A 25,881-nucleotide genomic window follows, 5' to 3' on the forward strand; every position below is an offset into this window, starting at 1 on the left:
ACGTTGGAAGAGGAGACACCTCCAGGTGCATTGTATGGTGGGAACAATATGCGATCCACTTTTGCATAGCCTATGCAGGTCAAGCAAAGCCCTATATCAAAGACAGCCCTCGGTGTCGTGTGAACATTCGGCAGTACAGTTACCAGATGCGGTTGCATGACCGAGTTCAATAAGATCAGATAACTGCAGGCTATCAGGATAGAATCGCAAGGATATGTGGAAGCTGGTGAAATTTTGGCTCGTGACAACCACAACTGCTTCCTCATCCGGTCCATCCCTTTTTTAAAAAAGGATCTTGATCCCCTTCAACCAATAAACAAAAGCAAGCACCCTCAGCATTCAGATAAGGTAGGTGGCACAGGGTGATTCCTTGTTGTGTAGTATGTACCATAGAAATAAACCAGAGATGCAAATGGTGAACTGTGAGCTGAGAAATAATGTGTCACTTGTCTTTTTTTCTGTTTTTTTTTGGAATCAAATTATTTACAAACTTTCTTATCTGTGCTACTTATATATAATTGAAAATGGAGGGAACCAGATTTGTGAACATATGAAGAAAAACTATTTTCCTTGTACCGAACGACACTCCAAGTACAACTCTTAGCTACCGTAGAATACCATGCATCCGCCCATTCCACATTAAACGCCGATATCCAAATTTCTAAGATCTGAGAAAATATGCACAGTACATTTATACGTAAAGTTGATGACGAGGCAAGCGCCCATTGCCCATTTTTTTGCGATTACCTCTATATTTTGAGTGGGCGCTTGCCTGGTATTTTACAGTAATACAGTAGCCTACAATTGAAATAAAGTGGTGTTGTATCCTGCATGCCAAAAGATGCACAAAGGCTTGCCCAGTGTGATGCAGATGGACGCTGCGGGAAGCTCTTTGAGTTGAACATTGGAGATGCGTGTTACATTCTAAAAGTAAACAATGAAGCCCCCCCCCCAGTTCAACTTCAAACCATATAATTATCTGAGCATGTTTGAAAGGCAAGAAAGCACAAGTGGCTAATTTTTCCATGCATTAACAGACAAAATGTAATCATCAGTGGTGAAGCTTAAAAAAGAACTGCTTGTACCCAGGTAGCACACCATGTCGGCCAATACTGGGATTACGTCGGCCAGTACCGGGAGCTGTACGGCGGATCCCGGCCAGGGACGCCGGTAAGAAACCGATCCCGGCCGATATCGGGGACTCGTTGTCTAAACTGGCCAGCGCCAGCCGGAAAGTTCCCGATACCGGCCGACATCGTTTTCTTGCTGTAGTCACCGGCCAGTCTAGCCGTGGAGTTTCCGGTGACTGGCCGATATCGTTTTCTTGCTGTAGTCGCTCGCCAGTCTAGCCATGGAGTTCCCGGTGACTGGCCGACATCGTTTTCTTGCTGTAGTCACCGGCCAGTCTAGCCATGGAGTTTCCGGTGACTGGCCGATATCGTTTTCTTGCTGTAGTCACTGGCCAGACTAGCCATGGAGTTTCCGGTGACTGGCCGACATCGTTTTCTTGCTGTAGTCAGCGGCCAGTCTAGCCATGGAGTTTCCGGCGACTGGCCGATATCGTTTTCTTTCTGTAATCACCGGCCAGTTCAGCCACGGAGTTTTCGGTGACTGACCGACAACATTTTCTCCCTGCTTTCACATGCCATTCGAGCCATGCAAGTTTTGATATGTAACCGACATGGCTTTTTCGCTGATATAGAAACTATATGATGGTTACAAATAACCATTATGTTGGACATATGTCTTCAATATGCTAAAAAATGACACCTAATATTATCTTTGGCCTAGTATTAACGCCGCGTCATCCTTAAACCAGTTAACAAAGGCTTATTTCAGTTTTGTTAAAAAAGACGGTATCAAACATGGCTGTGGAATGAAAATTTAATTTGGTTTATATCTATTAATTTTTTAGAGAGCAGCTCTTAGATGCCCGTTTCCGGCTTGAGCGGCATCGCCGTCGCAGTCGCCGTCGCAGTCGCCGTCGCAGTCGCCGTCGGCGTAACCGCGGGTTGCATTATGGGAAACGTCCCATAATGCAACGCGCGGGTCTTGCTTGTGACCCGCGCATTGCATTATGGGACGTTTCCCATAATGACGGCATGTGTGACGTCATGAGGGTCCCGCGCGTTGCATTATGGGAAGCGTCCCATGATGCAACGCGCGGTCGGCGACGGCGACGCCAACATCGCCGTCGGCGTAACCGCGCGTTGCGTTATGGAAAACGTCCCATAATGCAACGCACCGTCTCATTTGTGACCCGCGCATTGCATTATGGGAAGCGTCTCATGATGCAACGCCCGGGTCGGCGACGCCAACGTCGCCGTCGGCGTAACCACGCGCTGAGTTATGGGAAACGTCCTATAATGCAATGTGCAGTCTCATTCGTGACCCGCGCATTGCATTATGGGACATTTCCTATAATGACGTTACAATTGACGTCACGTGTGACGTCACAAGGGTCCCGCACGTTGCATTATGGAAAAAGTCCAATGATACAACGCGAGGGTCACTCGTGACCCGCGCGTTGCATCGTGGCGGCGAAACTTGCTTTCGATGAGTTGGGCATTTTTACTGCGGCACTGCGCTTCCGTAAAAATTTCCACATGTTCTCAACGGCAAGTCTCAGGGCTTACACAGGGGTTTAAAGAGCTTCTTCGACGAATGAGTACGAACGAGTAGAAAACGTGTCTTCAGCATGTTGCCACCAGCCTCCGCAACGCTCCAAAAACGCGATTTTTCAACATGCAAAATCGCCGATCGGTGGCTTCACTCTCGCGCTGCAGCTGCAGCGACCAAGCGGGGATGCGCGATCCAGCCCTTTGCCCAGGCAGATGCCGAGCGCTCCGCGCAAGCGGTCGTTGAGCGGTCGGCCTCAGTAAGCTATCCACCCAGTTGCACGCGCTGCCACCGCTTTCATAGCGTCTGCCCTCGCTTTTTAACAGTTTCGGTTCAAAAATGTTGATTGTTACTACTTGATTAACGGTGACCCCGACGTTAAGACATAATTTATTTTCCCCTACAGCTATATAAACCCGATGAATCAATGTATTGTACTTTTGAATGTATTGTACATTCGTGAAAAGTCAGATAATCGAAAACTCAAGCGGCGCATTCGGTCACGGCGTGATAGCATGAAAGGAAACTGCTCAATCGAAACCGAAACTGAGTGGCCAACTAGTTCCCAGAGGGCACTCCGTCGAACCGTCGCGTATTTCTTCCTGCCCCCGTTTTTTTTTCTTTTTTTTTTTTTTTAGAGTAGCACAGTAGCACAATTATATATTTGCGAATTCGTGTTTAGACTAGAAAACACCTCATCCAGCATCGAGCCAGCTGTCGATAGACTTTGCTAGAAAGCCGATCCAGCATCCAATCCAAAGCCGGACAAGGTGAGCAAGCACAAATGGCGAGCGGGACGTTGGCGTGGTTCGCGGCATGGTTCAGGTACGGTGGCTCCAGGGTTGAAAAATTGTATGTGACCGTGGTGGCGAGTGAAAGCGCTGCATGTAAATCTATGCGGGGCAGAAATCGCTCGAAGTTACCGCCTGTGCTTTGATTTTGATGTTCGTGTTCTGTCGGTTTCGTCGTATGTAGGCCTAGTGAACCAACTTCCGCTCAGCAACGCTTCCTGGTGGTTGACTCGACGGTGTTGACGGCCCTTCGCCGTATCCCGACGATCGTTTCGTCGGCATGTCCCGCAAGACGGAGTAGCCGTCAAAGAAGAGAAATTACGAGCAGCAGGAAAGGGATGCGGCCGCGTATTATTTCGTAGTGGCGAGCGGCGGCACTTTTCTGTTTACGTTCGCGCGCGTTTTTGCATCGGCTTCTGCCCGTTCGTAGTGTAGATGCCCTTTGCCTTTCGTCGCATCGCGCTGTTTCCACGCTTCGAGCGCACCTTCGGGGCTCCCGGCCGAGTATGGACGAATGTCGCGCCGCTAGCCCGGCGAGACGGTGACCGGTCGGCGGCGGCCTCCGTGTGTTGTTGTAAGCGTTGAAGTGAAATTAAGGGGGGGGGGGGGGGGGGGATAGAGTCAATAGTGTACGCGCGCTAGGCGCATTTGTCACTGACTTGGGTTAGGGTGAGGGGAGAAGATAGAAGTAGGAGTCGGGCGTCAGGAGCGTCGTCTCACCGTCCCGCTAGCTCGTCATCCCATCGTCGCGCTTAATCCGTGAGTGAGTGTGTGTGTGTGTGGGGGGGGGGGGGGGGGGGGTTTAGCACTGGTGGCTGGCACCGCGCGGTGTCCGGTGATCAAGGCGGTCTCCGGGGGGAACCGCGCCGTGTTGGTGGAGGCATGCTAGCTCGCCGAGACGCTGCTGGCGGGGCATCGGTTTGTGCCGTCCGCGAGACGCTTGTCCGTTATTTTATTTATCCTTGCATCAGGTTTTAGATTATGACGGTAACCTTGCATTGTTTGCCATACTTCGCAAAGTCGTAACAATTTTTCTTCAAGCGACTCCTAGAGCCGCTCGTCAAATTTTGCGGCACGCAATACAACTTTTTTTTTTTTTCGACACAACATTTTTTTTGCTACATAACTTAGCGGTATATCGAAAGTTTCTGCTCGTAGCGCAATGGCACCAATGCTGAAAAATTCCGCACGTACTGGCTAACTGTCATCTTCGTAAGCTCGGCTCGTTTTTCCGAGTTCACATCAAACAAAACTAAGTTCCTTCTATGAAAATACAGTGTACCGTTAAATACCGGGCAAGCGTGCACTCAAACTTTGGAAATAATCGCAAAAAAATGGGGGATGGGTGCTTGTCCGGTCGTCAATTTTACATATAAATGTACTGTGCGTATTTCCTCAGATCTCACAAATTTGGTAATGGGCGCTTAATGTGGAATGGGCGGATGCACGGTATTCTACGGTATGTCCAGGCAGTTAGCGGCATCCTACGCCTTGGTAAGCACAACCGCGCGTTGTGAAGTCCACCACCGGCATGGCACAGGGCCCCGTCCTTACTTAGCGTGCCGTCATATGCAAGGAATGTATATTCCGTTCGCCCCTAAGCTGGAACTAGAATCTCCGCCTTCAGTGCGAGCTCGCTGGCTTCTGCAGTGCTTGGGTTGCGCGTGCCTGCGTGATCGCACTTGCGTTAGCAAGGGCAGAAAGCTTGCGTTGAAGGCGGAGCTTCTAGTCTCAGCTTAAAAATGAAAGGAGTATAGTCGAAACGCCATTGCCATTGCTTGAAAAAATGGATGTAAATAAGCTATTTGCACGAAACCTCGGTATCATGAAACCGTTGCAAGTAAAAAGCTACAAAGCATGGTGTAAACAGACCTTTACGCGAAATGAGCACCGTTTTTCTCTTTTACTGCTACTTTTATTACTTGTCGTATACCGGAATGCGACGCCATCGTGTTTCATTGTGGCCGTGCATGGGGATATAGCCATGGAGTTATTATAATATATGCTAAAGGTTGCGAAGACCTGACAGTGTGAACTAACTTGAATGAACATCATGTCTGACCACGCCTTTTATTCTAGTGAGGAGGAGTACTGTTCATCGAAGAGAATGACGAAATAACGATGGCGTCCGTCCCTCTGTTGTGGTTCGACGTGAGTATGAAACAACGGCGGGTGGCCAAGCAAAATGCCTGGGGCGGACATCTTGTCTCGTGTGCGACCGGGCCAAGCACCAGACCCTGACTGGCCTTCGTTCAGAGCATTAAGTTTGCAGAAATACAGTAAGTATTATTTTGTACTGTTCCTTTTCATCTAAAGTCCTGATAATGTGCTAATACACGTTTTTGATCTGCCCTCTGTTAGCATGCTTGACCAGATTAGCTTGCGTGCAGTTGCTCAATTTAGTTAGCTCCATAATCTTCGTAGTGACACATGCACAATTACAGTAGTGACCGAGTCCTTCAATACGCTAATGGTCACAAAACTTTCTCGTAATGCTGTAAAAGCATTGCATGCTGCCAAGAACGACCGTGGTGCTGTCCTACTCTGGAGAGGTTTTAGACGGACAGCTTAGATGCTTGTTTTTAGGTGCAGCAAGTTCGCTTCGGCGCCGTGCTGTGCAGCTTCTGTTTGTACCTTGAAATGTTGTACCAATGGCCCGATTTTGGTGTTTTGTGAGATTGAGATCTCGTCAGGCTTGTACTGAGGGAGCTGACCTTTCTTTAACAGACAGGTCGCCTGCTAACGTGAGTAAATAGGGAGGGCTTGTCTGCCCTAGAGTGTCATTTGCTGCGGGAAACAAGACGCCGTTGCGTCGTCTGCTACCAGAACCGAAGAAAGGTGGATCATCTGTTACACACTGTATGCTGCAAGTGAAACAATAGAAAACAAAGTTGTATTGGGAACTTCTGCTATTTAACAAGGGGCGCAATTGATGACCTGTGCTTTACTTGGAAGTGTCAATTCATTCTAAAGCGTGTGGGATTTCCCCTTTGGGGGTTACCACTTAGAAACACAAAGAGTTCCTTGGGTCCGCATAAAGACGTGTTTATTGACTGCAATGTCAGCACGCTTCGCTCTTAGACAATGAAAAGTCTGGGCGCTGGCTCAATTGCCAGTATCACCCGGTCGGTTTCCCGCGCTGCCGCATTAGACAGATTCACGGGAAGTCGGAGGCCCACAAAGAAAAACCGAGCTCCGTAGAGCCAGGGCCTCCGCCGACGAGAGCCCCTGGCCCACCTTCGGGGCCAGCTTATGTAGCCTCGGAGAATGGACGCGCCCGGGGAGGCCACTAGCAGTCGCGTCCATCATAGCTCTCAAGGGTGTGCCGAAGGCGCGTTCACCCAAATGGGCAAGGGAGAGCCGGCCCCTTCGGGGAATTCGGCCTCGTGGTTCCTTGTATCCGGGAGGCCGACGCCATTGGTGACGACGACTCCCACGGCCTGCTTGAAGCTAGGCCTGGATAGGGATAGAGGGAACCCAATGGTTCCCACACTCCCCCCTTCTCAAGGCTAAGGTAGGCCTAAAAATAAAATGGCCTACCGGCTCTCAAAAGCAACATAAAAAAAAACGAAACGCTAGAGCGAAGGAGCATGCCGCGAAGAAAAACAAAGAAATAAAAAAACGATCAGCGCGGTACATGCTGAAAACTCTAGCTCGCTGCTTGACAGTGGACCCCGGGTGCAGCCGAACTCTGCAGCCCACGCTTCTTGGCAGGCTTACCGGGAGCAGCGTTGAAAATGTCCGTGCAGTGGCATGGCTTGGGCAGGAAGGACGGCCCGGACACTCCACGGCGAAATGTTCGGAGGATCACGGAAAGTACGGTGGCTGGTCGTCTCTCCCTGGGGACACACCATGTGGCACGGGCACTGTCACCGGGTCCGTGACGCGGATGCGAGCTGCTTGTCGGCACGGCCACAGCTTGGGTCCGAGACTGGATGCCACGTGTTGCTGGTCTGGGGACGAGTCCAGGCAGCGGGAGGGTGGCTGCCGCCATCTTGGCCAGCAGCCGAGGAGCCGGATCTGGACAGGCATGCCGGCGACGCTGTGGCAACGGCGACGATGACGCTCCCTGGCGTCGATGACACCCCGACATCGAACCAGGACCCAGGAACCGCCGGGAACTGGAATGCAGCCTGCGCTCTGCCCCCTCTCCCGTTTCGTTCCCCAAGAAGGAAGCTTCGGAAATTCCGAGCAAGGTGGAGCCGTCCAACTGAGGACACTCGACCAATCCCTGGGCGCTCAAGGACCCAGAGATAAAAAGAGGCAGAGACAAAAGTGTCGCTTCTGCCGTGAGTCACGTGCATCGCACTGGCTCGGCTTGCGGAGTTATTGTGAAAATGGTTACACGACTCCGCTTAATGTGAACACGGATGTCCACATACCGAGCTGACTCGCGTCACCCCGGACAATAGATTTGTTGGTGACTGATCGACTAGGCAAAGTTCTTTGTAGCTTCTTTTGCTAACGATGCCTAATCGCTTCGATTTGCGGGCGCAATGAAGTGTCAAATGCACCACCCTGTCCTTTCTTGTGATATTGAAACGATGCAGGGCTGCAATCGGGCAGGCTCGCCAACATTGTTATTTTTCAAACATGCTAGCTTTTACCTGAGACTAAAACACAAATGCCTGTGGCCAGGTATAGCACAGCGACCTAACTTCGAAAAGTCTTGGAGCCGCGTGCTGCCCTGGCCAACGCGAACAAAGGAGAGCACCGAATGCACCTCCCAGCCGCGCAGGACAGCCACCTTAAACTGCAATGTTCGTAGAGGCCAAGCGACGTAGCACGAGTTTATCCGCATCAGCAAGAACAGAAACCGATCCCAAATAAAAAAGAAACCCCGTGCCAATAGCAATACAAGACTATTTACGGCACCGATCGGCAACAACACGAGTTGCTCGACCCGGCGGGTACGCTGCCCGGCTGCCAAAGCCCGTCTGCAACAATACGAGTTGCTTAGCGACGTTAGTGGCGAGCGTACCGCCCGGCGGACGCACCGCCCGACTCCGCAGAGTCCGCGAAAGTATTTACAACTATTCACATATTTACACCCCGGATCGTTCTGCTGGGCATCAAAAACTCATCGGTGCTACCGTCGATTCCCAACGAACACTTCGAGTTCCGCGGCTCACGATCTCGTCCAGTGACCGCATGGCGGTTACCTTAATCGGACACGCAATCATCTCGGGACGCAGTTCAACCTGTTGCACTGCCCGGTAGCACGATTGAACTGCTCCCGGACCCCGCGGCGTTTCCACAATTAACGTCGCTTTTACGGGGTCGCAACTCGATAGGTGGCCCTCAAGGGTTCCTAACGTTATTGTTGCGTGCGACGCTCACTGACTTTTGGCCGGAGTCGATCGCGGGTAAACGGAACATACTAAATTCTAGTAGCCGAAAACCATGCTCACGCCAGTCCTCTGTCCCTTGATAGCGGGAAGGAAAGGCGGAGTAAGAAGGAAATCATTTTGACTCACTCAGTTTTCCTGGGGGGCCTTTGTTCCGGGGTCGCTTGGTCAACCTGATGGCTACTGGTCCGTCGACGCGGCGACGAAGGGCACCATCGGCGATCTCCGCAACCTAGACTGGGACCGGTGTTGCAGGCACAGCGCATTTTCTCGCTCCGAGATACGCTTTTCGTTTGTGCGCTGACAGGGTGTCCACTCTGGGTGGGCCCCGCGAGCCGTCTCGAAGGCAAAAAGCTGCACTTGCTTCGTGTTGCGTCACCGTGCTTTGTTCGAGAACGGGCTTGACCTCGAAAAGCGCAGGTGCGCCTCCCCAGCGAAGTAGGCTGGCGTCGTCCAGAAAGGGAATGCCTCGGACGTATTCCGGGCGTTTAGTCACCTCCGTTTGGAAGCGAGCTCGGCTGAAAAGACACTGCATTGTGTCCGTGCCTGGCTGACGTGGCCACTAAGCCGTTGAGTGGCGTTGGGTGTCGGGCGTTCGCCTCTCCCTTTGTCCACCTGTTTGATCCTTGGCCGGAAATTGACCTGGTTCGCTATCTTAGCGAAAGGAGATGGATGCTGCTGTCTTTGCAGTCCACGGTAAGCCCCACGTTGGGGCGCCAGATGTGGGATTTCCCCTTTGGGGGTTACCACTTAGAAACACAAAGAGTTCCTTGGGTCCGCATAAAGACGTGTTTATTGACTGCAATGTCAGCACGCTTCGCTCTTAGACAATGAAAAGTCTGGGCGCTGGCTCAATTGCCAGTATCACCCGGTCGGTTTCCCGCGCTGCCGCATTAGACAGATTCACGGGAAGTCGGAGGCCCACAAAGAAAAACCGAGCTCCGTAGAGCCAGGGCCTCCGCCGACGAGAGCCCCTGGCCCACCTTCGGGGCCAGCTTATGTAGCCTCGGAGAATGGACGCGCCCGGGGAGGCCACTAGCAGTCGCGTCCATCATAGCTCTCAAGGGTGTGCCGAAGGCGCGTTCACCCAAATGGGCAAGGGAGAGCCGGCCCCTTCGGGGAATTCGGCCTCGTGGTTCCTTGTATCCGGGAGGCCGACGCCATTGGTGACGACGACTCCCACGGCCTGCTTGAAGCTAGGCCTGGATAGGGATAGAGGGAACCCAATGGTTCCCACAAGCGTCATATGCCTAGGTGCGAGGTATCATGTGAGCACAGAGCAGCCGCTTGCAGCCAATTTCGTTTTCTATACCAGGGCAAGTGTTCTTAACGGGATTCTCTCCCATTCTTAGACGGTTGATAGTTAAAAAAAGAAGCCGTCCTGAAAGCCCAGAAAATGGCAGTTCCAACAAGGGTACAGGCACCAAGCTAGGCCTAATAGGCACGGACCTATATATCAGATTTTTAAACTGGTGCTTATCGCAGCCAAGTGCAGCGCGTCTCGCGTGCGTCGCCGACGAATCAGTATTCTTATTTCCTTTGATTGTCAAAAAACATCATAAAACTTTGTGGGAGCATTCATTTTGACCATACAAGCCAAAACTGTGAAGTTCTGAAAATTGGGGCCGTGTCTTCTTTTCAGAAAGTTTATTTGATTAACACATTTTTTTAATTAAATTTATGAATATTGCATACATAATATAACGTCTCTTAAATTTTTACAAAAATTTGAAACACTCACTGTGTCTGGCAACTGTTCCAAAGCTACCCAAACCATCCGAAACACCTGAAGGTTCAAGCGTTCTTCTGAAACTTCCCAAAACCCAAGTTTCTGAAAAAGTTTCTTCGCATCATCAGTGCATAATGTTGATCAGCAAAATGGATAATGCTTTCTTATGCCTTGGTTACCTTGCAGCCTTCGACGCTCAGCTGCTTAGGCCGTGATAGACCTGCACATCCAGAATGGGCACCTACAGCAGCAGAACAGGAAACTGCAAGTCTGTTGGGCAGGTGCTCGGGCACGTGGTGTCTTTCAAGCACCAGGGAGAGCAGGCGAGGCCTGGGGAACAGGTGACGCCCCAGGAACTGGCCAGGTCTGAACCACCCGAGCTGTTCCTGATGCCTCTCCGCAACATGGAACAGCTTAGTGCTGCAGAAGCGCAGCTGAAGAACTTCACCAACAGGACACTGCCGGTATTTATGTGTCCTCTTTTTCACAATATTGACGGGTATAAGGCTGCGATCTTACTTTGTGGTTTAACTTTGGCCTTTTACCGTATTATTTCAAATGGATGCCCACCCAAACTATGTTTTAAGCACAGTCGGTGGCAAATTAAAAATGAGTAAGTTGCGCTACCTTCATTACGGGCCTTCTGTTATTTATAACAGCAGAGTGCATGCACAGCCGATGCACAATGGAAGGCTATTTATTGTAAGGGGTAACCTTAAACTGAACCCTGCAATAGAATTGTGTCAAGGTGACGCAACGCCAGTTGCACGTTTTGCAATTCAGCTTTAGTAGCCTGCGTAAAGTTTTTGCAATTGTTAAACAGCATTTCATAGAGGCTACTGAAGGGAGAAATGATAGACGGTGGCCACCAAAAATTAAATATTTGTGCATCATTACATTTTTGAACAGTTCTTTCCACCCGAAGGTCGTGTAGACAAGAGGCCTTCATGTGCATCCTCATTGAATGGCATCTTAAGTCTTTTTCAACTGCCGCTTCTTGAAATATTTTTAAGTAAAACATTTCACAACGGGGGAAGTAAAATCGCCCAACACATTTGCCTTTGGGTGCTTACAATATGTCGGCCTGCAAATAATCATAAATCATGCTGATTTGCTACGACACTTCTGCCCGTTTTATCCTTAGAAGTTAAATTCCGCACCTGCAACAACTCTCGCCGTATGTGTGCGGAGCACGCACAAACCTGCCTGCGTGCTTTTTGTGTTTAATGCTTGCTTGACAGAAGGATCGAGATGCTGTAGTATATATTGGGCTTCTTTTGGTTTTGTTCCTGTTCTCACTTGAGGCTATAGTCAAGAGATGTAAATATTTAGGGCGATAAATTCATTTGTGCTTTCGGCATCTGCTACAGAAGTAAAGGTACATGCTTGAAAATAACTTTTAGCCTGGTCTAAAGTCGCTTTTGAGTGTGCCCACCATATGCGTACGCCCAAACAAATTTGTAACGGGTTGCCAGATAAATCTTAATTAACTCCATCTTTACTTTATATTAGTAGTGCATTTCCAAAATGAGATGTTAACCAGTCCTAACCGAAGGTCACCCTATGAGAGGAAATCAAAATTTCCAAGGTGAAAGAGTAACTGTCATTGCATCTGCCACTTTATTCAGGGGGTGTGAGTGCATGCGCAGCTGTGTCTCCAGGCATAGCATACGGTAGTCGCACAAGCGATTATTACACGAGGCGAGCTTGATCTGAGTAAGTTGGTTCATTGGCCTACAGGGCCACCACTGAGTCAGCACTGAACAAAAATATGGAAAGGTAACTACTCATACTGTGCTGCTGTTGCCATTTTTTGCAACTATGATGACGGTTTTGGTCAATTCCTGCCTTTTTATGCCTTTTTCAATTCCAGTCTTCGTAAAGTTGTAAAATAGGTGATAAATTTGCAGGGTGACTCGCCGGCAGCTAGACTAAGCTTTAACAAAGTCAAGATGTGCAGGGTCTTGAATGCAGTTTTGAGAACCACATACATTATTAAAATTACCGAGTGGATGCTGATGGGCAAAGAGGATCCATCAAAACGTTTGCACAATTTGAACGTTGCAACGAATTTGACTGACTAATGAGATTTAGCGCAGTATGGAGGGAAATATTTTAATCTTTCTGGTTTCGTCTGAAACAGGTAGAGTTGCCATATATTCTAATATTTTTTATTCTCTCTCTAGTAAATATTGTAACCTTTTGATGCATGTATTGTGTGGCTTATTGCATTTACCTGGGCACTCACATTCTCTTACTTGAGACATGTTCATACCATTGTATCTGCATATAAATAACTTCATTGACATATTGAGAACACATTTTGTCTTTCTAGGAGGAGCAGCTCGTGTCTCTAGGAGACAGCAAGAACCTGCAGAAGGTGGTGCGAGAGGTGGTGGGACGCCTGTTCTCAAAGCAAGTCCAGGAGCAGTTCTCCGGCCCTTCTGGGCTACCAAGGAAAGTCAAGGTTCAAGGACGCCATGATGTGTAAGGTGGTCATCGGTAATGCATATTCTTTACTAGCTATTAAATTGATGGTATCTCTATTGGAGCTCAATAGACAAGCACAATCTTTGAAATGTGTTGACAATTAAAGCGAAACTGAAACACTTCTTGACAAAAAAACGAGTTATAGGTGACTTCTGGCATATTTTTATCCTGTGAATCTGAATATCGCTTTCGTTTTCCCCGAAGGTGTAACTAGACGCGAGAAAACACGAAAAGCCTCAGAGCAGTCGTGACGTCGTACTAGGATCTTTGGGGCGCCAAGCACGTGTCGCTCGTGTGGGCGACGCGTGCAATTGCAAGCTTGCCAGTTGTATTTTTCCACAGACGCCAGTTGTGGCGTCTATTTCTGACCTTTTTACAAATTCAAGAGTTCACGTGCATAGGTTTGACAGGAGCTGAAGATGAGCGAGAGCAGAAATTCCGAAAACTCCCAGCATGACGTCACGCCCCGGGAAGGAGGGGCTTCAGCTGTACTTTAGAAATTAATTTCTGCAGCCTCCATGCACCAGATTGAAAAAAAATGAAAGCCGTTTACAACTCCCTGTAACGCCGAATTAGAGCGCAGCTCTTGAGGAGGAGGAGGGAAGGGTACTGGGGGGTGGGTCAAGTGACCTCGGGGGGCGGGGGGTCACGTGACCTTGGGGGTCACGTGACCTTGTGGGAGTCACGTGACCTTGGGGCGTTACGTGACGTCGGGGGGTCACGTGACCTGGGGCCACGTGACGATACCGATGACGTCATCAGTAGCGTCACTGATGACGCCATCAGTGATGATGATGACGATGCGGATGCCGGTGACGTCATCAGTGACGTCACTAATGACGTCATCAGTGATGATGACGATGACGATGCGGATGCCGGCGACGTCATCAGTGACGTCACTGACGACGTCATCAGTGCCTATGACGTCAACGGGGGGTCACGTGACCTCGGGGGGTATCCCCAGGTCACGTGACCCCAGGGGGGGTCACGACCTGGGTAACCATCGTGACCCTCGTGAGGGTAACCCTAGTAACCCTTGTGAGGGCAACTCTCGTGACCCTCGTGAGGGTAACTCTCGTGACCCTCGTAAGGGTAACTCTCATAACCCTCGTGACCCTCGTGAGGGTAACTAACCCTCGTAACCCTCGTGAGGGTTAAGAGGGTGAGTAACCCTCGTGAGGGTAACTCTCATAACCCTCGTGACCCTCGTGAGGGTAACCCTCGTGAAGGTTACCCTCACGAGGGTTACTAACCCTCGAAACCCTCAAAAGGGTTACCTTCACGAGGGTTACCCTCACGAGGGTTACTAACCCTCGTAACCCTCGTGAGGGTTACAAGGGTAAGTAACCCTCGCGAGGGTTAGTTACCCTTGTAACCCTCACGAGGGTTACAAGGGTAACTAACCCTTGTAACCCTCGTAACCCTTGTGAGGGTGACGAGGGTTACCCTCGTAACCCTCACGAGGGTTACGAGGGTTAGTTACCCTCGTGGCCCTCGTGATCCTCGTGAGGGCAACCCTCATGAGATTAACCCTCGTAACCCTCGTAACCCTCACGAGGGTTACGAGGGTTGCGGTTACGCCGACGCCGACGGCGACGCCGCTCAAGCCGGGAACGGGCCCCTAAGAGCTGCGCTCTAAAATAAACTCGATATTCGTGATCCTGGAGGCCATATCAAGATGATTTTGGTGTTCTTCCTCAAATACAGAACAGCTCCAGTTTCCCGTTAAGTCTTGCGATATGCAAAATTTAGGTCGTCAATTCCTGTCGTCTTTTTTTTTTTTTTTTTTTTAATTCGATTTGCATTTTTTATTATGAATATCTCCTGTGTTAGCATTCTCGGAACCTTCATACTGAAAAGCAGCGTTTTGAAGGAACTGTGAAAAAAGTTTTTTTTGGTCTTGTCTTGTTATCCTGTTAGTTTCCAGGTTGAAAATCTAATGACGACCATTTAGAGGCCTTGGCCTGTAGAGTGTCAGTTGGGGAAGTTTTGCTCTTTTTTTAGCCACTCATCTCTTCGCCCCACCCCTTCTTGCCCCCTGCCCCGTCTCACCCCCTATTTCAGATTAACAGGATGTTGCATGAAATAGCCATATGCCTCCATAGAATCTGTACCTTAGCGTGGTAGCCAAACCCACAATCTTCACCTCTGTGGTGCTCTCTTTCTGTCACCTTTGAATTGCAGGCTAGGTGAGGGACCCATATTTACACAAAGGAAACGCTCACAAACTGCAGTGTGTGAACAGCACCTTGTGTGTAGCTAATATGCAAGATATTGGCTTCCCCTATCCCTCAACTAATCTGTGTGATCTGACAATTCTCTTTACAGGTGCCATACAAAGTTGCACTCGTGCAGTGTGGACCATACCTCGGCATTCTCACTCATGAGTGCGATCACTCACGATCACTCACGCTCACCGTCAAATTTGAGGTGATCGTGAGTGAGGCCGCGAGTCTCGAAAAATTGTGAGTGAGTGTGAGTGTGATCGTGAGTTACGTGAACTCATGAGTGCGAGTGTGAGTGTGAGTCCTGAGAACTGACGAGCGTGAGTCTGACCGTGAGTGTGATCGTGAGTTCTGGGAACAAATGAGTGTGAGTGCGAGTGTGAGCCCTGCGAACTCATGAGCGTGAGTTTGATCGTGAGTGTGATTGTGAGTTCTTAAAACTCTTGAGTGGGAGTGTGAGCTTGAGCGCTAAGTAAAGTACTCATGAGTGAGTTTTGAGGTCTCTTGAGTGTGATTGTGAGTTTCGAGGCTCATAAGCATGAGCCTGAATCAAGACGTGAGTCTTAGGGTGGATATGAGTCCGGTGATCGCATTAGTCTGCGTGATGACGTGAGCCTGAGGACCATGGCCATGATGAGTCGCGGTGAGCGCTGGTATTATCTTAGCTGGGTTGGTCACGTGAGCTCCCGGGCCGTCTTAGTGGGCGAGGAGACTCTCGCTTCGCAACTACTGCGTGGGGTTCAGGCCTTCAGGGTTGGTTTGGGTGTCGCTCGCCTGCTCCTTCGCCATGTAAGCGCGCCGGTTCCTGTGGAGGGAGAAGGGGGGAGGGAGGTGCTTGTTCTTGCAGGCTCCTCCTTGCCAGCGCCCTCCGCAATCTCTCAACTAGCTCTAGAGGGCAGAGGGGGTATGAGGGGGGGGGGGGGGTTGCTTTCGTCTCTCCTCGGCGTTCGCTCTTCGCTTCCCGGCAGACGGCGAGACGCCAACGGGCTCATGGCGCCTCGAGGCGGCACGGTAACGTCGGAGTTGGGGAAGCGCTCCAAACGGTTAGCGCTCCTCTCTCTGTGGCATAGAAAGGCTCATGTGGATTTCGGCTCCTGTTGTCAAGTTGGTGTCAGTGGGCGCAGAATTGTATGATTGCGTCAACTATAACGTTCGCACGGCTGCAATAAAATTAAATGACTCGCATGATCCTCATCAGCACCCGGAATTTTATTTGTCTGCGCACCTCAACGTACCTTTCGCAAATGAGTTATCACTCAGGAAGTGCAACAAAGGCGGTGTCATGATCGATCGAAGCTCCGAGTGAGGTCTTTCACATTGTGCGATATCATGCTTTTAAGTGTCGTTTGGGGCAAGATGGCGCAAGTGCATGATAGCCAGCCGGCAATGGCCAGGCGGCTCCACAAGAGTGCTGCACTCAGCGCCACAAGCGGAGGTGTCTGTGTTAATGGGTCGGCCAGTCTGCCCGTCGGGCCGTGGCGAGCGGCGGCGACCCCGATCTCAGCTGTCCCCGTGTGCACGTGCGCGCCATGTCCCTGTTTATTTTATGCGGTTTTTTAAGACCATCGGGAGCCTTGGTAGGTCGAAGTGTTTAGAGCATAATCTGCCCTACTGAAAAAAACCATTTGAAATTCAAACGGGTGGCAAACTGGTCGCCCGTTTGAATCAAACCTGTCGATCCGTTTGGATCAAACGTGATTATGGGATACGGGTACCCGTTTGGAAAGGGTACCTGTTCGAAACGGTACCCGTTTGATACAGGTGCCCGTTTGATACGGGTGCCGTATTGTACGAGTACCCGTTCGACATGGCACGTGACCACACGTTTGAACGTGCCCTTCGAAATGGCAAATTATGCGCTAGCCCTAAATGGGTATCGTCTGGGAGGTTGGTTATCTTAAACATATTTAAGACGTCCCGAAACTCATAAACGTATTTATAACATGGAGAAAACACGTAGAACAAATGCACTCGCGTAGGTGCTTGTAAGTGGACAGGAAAACCGACACAAAAGATTGTTTTCAATTCTCCTCGAAGTTTATTACCTCTTCTGTAGACAAGTACAAACGTGAAAGCGATCTGTGAACACTATACAGGTAGGCTTTCGGGGAAATTATTCTCCTGGCTGCCGCGCGAATAGGCGCTGCATAATTTTTTAGATAATTTAGAAGAGTACGCGTAGAAGAACGGTCAATCGTTGCCAACACGTAGGTTGCAGTGCACTTACCATAACAATACCGGACTTGAAAGAGGTAATCCGTGATATTTGTCGACACGGTCAAAGCAGGACAACCACACAAACACAAACGAGAGGGAACGGCTCCTTGGAAGTTTCAACACAATGCGGCGCACAAGCTGTCATTTGCCGAACCCAACCAAACCGCGAGAAGTCGCGACTTGTTTGAAGAATCGCTGGTTGCCGACATACACGTGGGTCTTTTCGAACACTGATAGCTTTGATGCACATCCAATACGTTGTCGAGAGACATCCCAATAAGACCGCAGGGTAAGGCGACAGATTGAAGCAGGTAGGACGAGCGAACTTCGAGCGGCAACTGACAACAAGCAGACAAAGAAAAAAGCGGCTGCAAGGCGCGCCCTTCCGGATCTCGATGCTTATCAGCGTGTAGCTCGCGCGCTGCTGTGGGTCACGTGACAGGGGTGACAAGAGAGGAGGGAGGGGGCGAGGTCAAGGCGCTGGGACCACCAGGACAGCCCCTCTCCCTCTCCCCAGGCATTCCAGGGAGATGCGTTTTTGTAGTCCCGAAGAACAAACGCGCGCGCGCGCGCGCGCGCGCTCGAACTTTGGAAATGGCGGCGGGGCTGCCAGTAGCTCGGCTTGCGCCCGAGCGAAGAAAGAACTCAGCGCAAGCTCGTAGTTTGAGTGCTGCAACGGCGGGCGTGCTCTCGCAATGCTCGATGTTCTTGCAGCCGCGTGTACGCGTGCTACCTTCGCTGCGTCTTGAATTAAAGTGAAACGGAGTCTAGACGTACATTCTTTCACGCGGTCGCGTCTTCTGCGAGAGAGATTCGAGCTGAATAAGTAAATTGAGGCAACAAAGATGGACAAAGTATTAAAGGTCTGTCAAAAATATCGGCTCACCAACGTCGCGCGTTTACGTAAAACAAAAAAAAAGTGTTAGTTTTAGTTGCAATATAATCGAAAATCAGCGCAATTGAAATATAAATATAATTACTTGCATTACGCGGACGATCTGAAATCGATGAACCGGCGCCCCCAGCCTTCCGGAAAACATTGGCTGCCACGGCTGAAACGCTAGGCGTGCCCACGCCGCCGATCTGTACGTTCAATATCAAACGGGCTCCGGAGAGCCGTTTGATTAAACCGGTGCAGTTTGCAACATGGTCGCCGGTTTGAGCAAACGTGCGGCAACTTTGCCCAAACGAGTCGCCCATTTGCCCAGACGAGCGACCCGTTTGCCAAATAGGTGACCGTTATGGCTCATACGGGGGACCCCTTTGAGCCATACGGGCGACCCCTTTGACAAACTGGCGACCAGTATGGTTAAACGGTTACCGGTATGGACCCGTTTATTTTCATATGGGCGCCAAATGGTTTTTTTCAGTAGGGTGAAGTTGTCATTTGAACACGAGTTTGAACTGTCTTCGTGCACTTGCGGGGTCGCTCTATAATAATCGCCGCCCGATCGGTCTGTGCTTCGCTCGTCTCCCAGGAAGTGACACAACACAACGAGAAGGCAGCGAATGGGTTTACTGTACTTCCCGGTTGCCCGTCTTCGAGAGTCGGCACTCCGGACCCGCCGACCCTTGTTGTCACCTGTCGTTCATAGCTCGCAGTCGCAGTCCGTGTTCACGCCTGCGGATCGTCCCTCCCACGCACTGCGTACGCTAGCTGTTCCGGGCTATCACAGCCAGAGTTTCGCTGCGGAACCACTCCTGGACCGTCATGGCCGAGGCCGACAAGGCCAGGCTCGCCGTTTCCGCCGGTCCTGATCCAAAGTTCACTGGTGGAATGCTCCGGGGACCGACATGAGCCGGACCAGCCAGAACGGCTCTATCGTTCCTGCCCGGCTCCAGCCTCGTGCAGCAGGCTCTTCCTCTTTCCTCGCCGGCTGGCCCGTGTCGCTGGCCCCCGCTCGCGCCTCGCTCGACCGTCCTCTTCTCCCGACGCCCGCACGACACTAGAATAAAATGTGGACAATTAGAACCAAACTCTGCGTGCTAGAGAACAGTGCGCAAGCCTGGTGTAAAAAGGCGACAGGCAAAAAAGTGTGCGTGTGAGAAGGATATTTACGCTTCGCACGGGCTTTTCCTAGAAAAAAAATGAGCATCCTGTTTTCTTCACGCCGTCACATTTGTTACCAGACTCAGCATTAAATTTGGTAGCCGAAACAAACAAAAATTTGTTCTGCGAAAATCCACTATTTGAAAACTTGATATGCTCAAAAAGTTTTGGTCGCGACCGCGCGTGCCGAACGGCGCGCGCGGTCGCAACCAAATGCACGCCTACAACTACGAGTGCCGGAACAGGTTGAAGGGCATCTCGCTTGAAGACCTGATCGCCTGATTCTCGACGTCAAAGCGAAGCAACAATCGGCCCGATTTTTTCTATTGTATTTCTCTAAATGGCTCACCTCAGAGACTCGTAAAACAACTTGTATAAATACGTTATTTTGCAAAAGGAGTCTGTCAGACCACTTTCCAAGCCTGCACATCTATTTTCGTTCACTTCAACAATTAATGTAAAATTCACTTACTTGATGCATCATCGCACTCCAATAATCCACTTTGTCGCCGTGTCGCTTCCCAAGGAAGTCTGACGCTTGGGTAACCTTCGCGACTGTGGCAGTCTTTCACGCAGCAGTAGCGGCGTTTATTTTGGGGGGTAAACTCTAGGCTTAGGGGAGATGTCACAGGAACCCGGAAAGGTCATAGAGACGTGAAGTTGAGACTTATTTTTAAGAAAAAAACAGTTCCAAAAAGGCTCACGCCGGTCCAAAATGCCACGTTCAGACGTGGTTTCTAAATGCGCCCGCCCGCAGTCCTCGCGATCCGGGCCGTCCTTGACTACCCAATTTGTTTTATTTTTCAGTCGCTAGATGGCGCAACGTGTGGTGCCAAGCTGCATTGCTGGTTGCTTATGGGCACACTTGGCAAACTGTGAGTTAGAGCATCTAGAATGGACGCCTGTGAGACGCTGTCACGTGTTTCACTCCAATAAATCTACTGGCTTATCGGGGTTCGTAGAATTCGCCGTGTGCCGTTTTCCTTCGATGACGGAGGCGCGCGGTGGCCGCAACGTCGCGGCGCCTGCCCCACGGCCACGGCCGGGTTGCCGGCGCGCCGGCTGGACGCGACTCCGAGGCGCCCATTGCCCGGGCCTCTCGGGCTTCGTGCGTGACGCTGTGCTCCCCTTGGCCGTTGTTTACTCATGTTTCTTTTTTACGTTATTATGGCCGAATGCATAGGTACTCAGAGTGAGGCAAGAATTTCTTGTAAAACAAAAATAATATATATGATAACCAACTTTTTACAATTCAATTCTGAAACACTTCTTATCGTTGGAAGGCATATGACACATATCGCGATGATTCAAGCCCGTAATTAATTTTTCCAATGATGTAGCAAAGGGCAAGATTGATCAGCGGGTCTTGAAGTGCGCTACTGCGTTGAATGAACACTTGTTAACCGAGCGACAGAGAATCTGTCTCGAACCGATGGTTACAGAAAGGCCGCGGGTTTGATAATTATGCAACATAAATTATAATATCTCTTGTGAATGTGCAATTAAATGACTAGAGAAACCGTTTGTCATCATTTCCGCGAGTTACGAAAAAAAAAAAAATCTGTCAACTTCAACTTCCCGAATGTGCTGCTAACTTCCGGGAACTAAATGCGCGAAACAATGCTAAATATTGTATTTAAAAACACCACCAAGTTCGATTTTGATAGGGGCGGACATTGAGCCCGGGAAGACACCTTCGATATGTTATTTTACAATTAGAATAGGATTCAGGCAATGTTGACAAAGTCATAACCTGTACTGACGCTTGTGTGCCGTACCCCGCTAGTTATTTCTACCCGTGGCGACACCTCGAAAAGGGGAGAGGACCGATTTTCCGTGACGTTCAAGCGTACCATCAGAGTAGGCTCGTAAAGGCCGGTTCACACATCTGCGTTCCGAGCTACAGGAACGACAGAAACGACACGAACGACATGACACCGGGACAACCGTGACACGTGATTGCTTGAAAAAGCTGCTCATTGAATTATCTGTCACGCTCTGTAATAAGAACATAATCGTCCCGGTGTCATGTCGTTCGTGTTGTTTTTGTCGTTTCTGTCGCTCGATACGCAGATGTGTGAACCGGGCTTGGGATACTATAGACCGACCTCACCACCAGTTTCGCAACGCCTTCTCTGTCGCAATGGTGGTCTTTCCGCACGAGGGTAAACGCCACTTTGCGCGTGTCGATCACGAGCCGTCTCGTGCACTATACCGCTGCCTCCTGTGAAGTACAACTATGGCTGCGTCAGGCACGCTCCAGGCAGTTGATGAGATCGGTCTATTGGTCAAAGCTGGTCAAAGCGAACGGCGCGCTCTCGTTTTCTTTCTTTGTGGGGGGTGTTTTCAGATATTGCGTTTTCCTGGTTGATAACAATAAACTATTGATATGTTGGACCTGAAATATTCACTACAGTACACACGGATGAGCACTATATAAATAGGATTACGCTTCCAACGAGAGCTCGCGCACGTAGAATCGGTCAGCTGCCCTATGGCAAAGAAGACGACGTAGACGACTGAGGAGTTTCAGCGACGGTGTCACCGCCCTGGCGGCCGGTCGCCGAAAGAGAAAGAGGGGGATAGGTTCGCTGGGCGTTGGCTTTGTGTAAATGCGTTGGCCGCGAACGTAGGCTTATAAACTTCGGCAGCAAGAATATTACGTGGCTCTAGTGTTCCGGTACGAGCAACAGAGCTGACACGATCTACTACGACTAGCTACGACCACCCGCCGCAGCGATGCAGACGTCAAAGGAGCGCAACTAGGGTGCCTACATGTTCCCGCCGCTCAGCGGAAACATGTAGGCACCCTAAGCGCAACCTGTGTACTACGCAATCAGTCGCCGTCGCCCGACGCAGATCGTTTGGCATTCAGGGCTTTCCGCCCCGGATTCTTCGTTTGTACTTGGAACCGAGTATTATTTCCATTGCTTGTGTATGTGCTCAGTGGTTGGATATGGACCTCATAGAGCAGTTCTTCAGGCTCAACAGCGACTCAAAGTTGACGGCGGAAGGGCTTGCAGCAACGCTTTCGATTGGTGCACGGGTGTGACGACTACACGGGTAAATTTTAAGATACCTGCTAGCATCGTGGACCATAGTCGCTTTATGTTGACACGATTTTAAGTTTAAGTACTCCGTGCAAAGGCGAATCTATCGCGTTTCTAATCCACCTTTGTTTTTGTTGTTGTTTTTATCACGCACGACCGACTACTAAGCAAATGCTTCTGTACCGATCACGGAGTGAATGACTTCGGCCTTACATTGCGGAACGCCCAATAAAAAGTAATGTTCGTTCGGCGAGAAAACTTCCCTTTCGAGTGACCTTCTTTGATTGATCGATAGTTTCTCCCGTATCTAGGTGCTTTAATCAACACGATCGATTAGGTTTGCTTCCCTAGTTAAGACATTTTGCTGCCACACGCGGCACTAATGCTTGGCACGATGTATGCCACTGGTGGTATTGTGAACTGGTTTACTTCCAAAGCTAAAAGTGTAACAGGTGGGACCATTCAGTTCGCTAAAAATGTGATGATATGGGAATTTCGTTGCATAACTAGCGTTTTACGTTTAAGATTGATAAGAAACGTGCTCATGTGATGATGCATGTCTACAGCATAAGCTTTGCAGATCCAGAATGGGTGTGCTCGTGGCTACAGCCTTGAGGTTTTTAATGGTCCAAATGGGTGATTACACGGCGATAAATATTGCGGTGGAAAACTGCCCATTGACTCGGTGAGTTTTGATTGTGACCATTGGTGTGCTGTTGGGAAATTAGGTAATGGCACACCTTTTCCCTGACCGTCTGGCTTCATGGAACATCGCGTCTAGATGTGCTTAAATATGTTTATTTCAAGGCTTACATTTGACCCCTCTGCATCATTACAGGAAGGCAGTCTCAAGCCGCAACAAACAGTAGTGAATATACAATGCATAATAACAGGCAGTGTCCAGGCGTATAGTCCGCAAAAGCCAATTTGAGCCGAAAAAAATGTTTTTTTTTTTCAGATAGTTTGTGTTTGGTCATAGAAAAAATCGTAAGGGTGCAGGCGAGCTGGTGAATATTAACCATGTTGAAATAACCTGAGACTGCGGTAGAGAAGAAGCATCAAATCGTAGAAGGGACAGAAAATAGACAGGACGACGTCTCAGACGTCGTCCTGTCTATTTTCGGAGCAGAGTAGCGCAATCTAGAACGCCGTCTCTCGGCGACTAGCGGCGAACGCCCGGGGGCTCCAACTCCAGTCAGAAATGCAAGGGGAACGTGAAAAAGTCATTGTTTCCTCAATATTGTGGAGATGTGTGGAACGTCAATAGTTTTTGACATAATAAAAGAGCAGTTTAGAATAATTTGCGCTAAGTTGCGTGCCATGTAAGGACATAGTTTTAAAAAACAGTTGCCTGAGCGGCATCATGTTGCAGACGACGCGGTGACGTCGCACCGTCCACGTGACCCGCTACGGCCAACCCAAAAAGTTCATCTCCGCTGCGAGCAAAAATCGTCTGCTTCAAACGCCATTGCCTTGGAAATTGCCTTCTCAAAATTTGCACACGCATCCGATATTATTAAAACTTTGACAAAGTGTTTATTGCTTTACCAACTTCACGACAGACTAGTTTCGAAAAGTGTGAAGTTGGCGTTTATTTTTTAATCAGCAGTGTGGAGTCGATCTCCATGTATTCTCCCATATGGCGGGCTGCCTCCTGGAACCCCGAATACCACGTGACTCGCGCCGCGCTGCTGCGTGCGCCATGTTGTCGGCGAAACACGCAGATCAAAGGATTGCGTTACTCTGCTCCGTAGGAGTTATATAGTGCTCTATTAAAGGAGCGATGCAACAATTTTTGTATTTTGCTCAAATGCCGCTTAAAACAGATCCCTAACGTTAATGACCTATGAAACACGCGTTCGTTTTTCACCCCACGCAATAGAAGTCCCAGAAAAAAATTAAAGAAAAACGAGCAGCGTTCACCCCCTCAACTCGCAGCCAGAACAAGCGGCCACGTGATCTGGAGCCGATTATATGCCGCCAGTGTTGATCATAGCCACGCGCTGGGGTTGGCAAAGCGCAGGACACGCGCTGAGCTCCAGACATTGTTATGGCTCGGCTGTTGTCGTTGCAGCGATTGGACACGGGTCACAACCCGAATGCTTCTCGAGCTAGCAATTGTCACGAGCCCAAGTCGAGTGCCCACGCAATGCTCGGGTCCAATCCATGAACCGCATTCAAATATCGTCACTTGGGTGTACTGCGATCCTCGAGTTACGTCATCAAATTTTGCAAAGGAGAGATTGCATGAAAATGATCGCTTTTGTCCTTGAAATTACACGCAACAAAGGAGTTTCTTGGCCAATGGCGTTGCGTGAGAGTATCCTTGAGTCCCAGGTGTGCCAGTAAGCTCGTGTAGAGAGAAAAACATTCCAATTGAATATCGTTGCACAGCTCCTTTAAAGACTACCGAAACTGACAGATTAATCTCTACGTCACTACCTATTTCGGAACACTTGAAAGACGAGAATGCAAAACGTCAGTTTTGGTATTTCGCGTGCATTACTGGGCACAAAATAAGCCTCACATGATTCTACAAAAAATGAGCGGTATACTAAGCCACCACTGCGTCGAGAAACACTCCTTTTAGAAAAAGTTTAGAATGATTCAGCATCTCGCGAGCTTTGAGTGTGCACGCGGCCAAAAGCACGACAGAAAGCAACAATTACGTCCGGCCGTCTGGCTGCCGAGTGCCGAGCCTCAGCTTCCCATATAGGGCACGCTCCTTACGTAAACAAATATCTGCTAGACAGGCCGAGCACGCGCCCAAACGGCCATACGTGTGCAAAAGGCCGCCGCACCGCACGCACCACTCCAGCAACGTAAGCGACGTAAGCGCACAGCCAACACCACGCACAGCACACTGCACTGCATGCGTACAAAGAGTGAGGAGCATTTGCGCTTCCGCCACCTGCGCCCTGTCCGAAGCGGACACCGTAGTGCGCTGCGAACACGCGAAGAACGCATAACGTCAAGGAGCCAGCGCTGCGTCGATGAAAGAGAGAGAAAGAGAAATGTCGTCTAGACGTACGAGTGAAACAAAACAAAAAAAAAGTGTCGACGAGATGTAGTAATATGGTGGCTGAGTAGTAAGCTCTGTCCAGCATCGAATGTCGAAGAAACGATCTTCGGATGACACATCGATGAAACAAATGTCGAAGAAACGATCTTCCGATGAAACATCGCAGTGTCGATGAAACAATCTGTCTACAAAACCTTGTTCGACGAACTGATTGCTCATTATAAAACTGCGCGTCAAGAATGACGCGGCTTGCCACATGGAAAGTGGCGCGCCCTACATCATCGAGAGCGCGACAAAGAGCCACATGGGGACGGCCCCAAACCCCCAAACCAAACCATGC

Source organism: Ixodes scapularis, unplaced genomic scaffold (assembly GCF_016920785.2).
Source record: "Ixodes scapularis isolate PalLabHiFi unplaced genomic scaffold, ASM1692078v2 PGA_scaffold1__304_contigs__length_218370807, whole genome shotgun sequence".
In the NCBI taxonomy this organism is placed as follows: Eukaryota; Metazoa; Arthropoda; class Arachnida; order Ixodida; family Ixodidae; genus Ixodes; species Ixodes scapularis.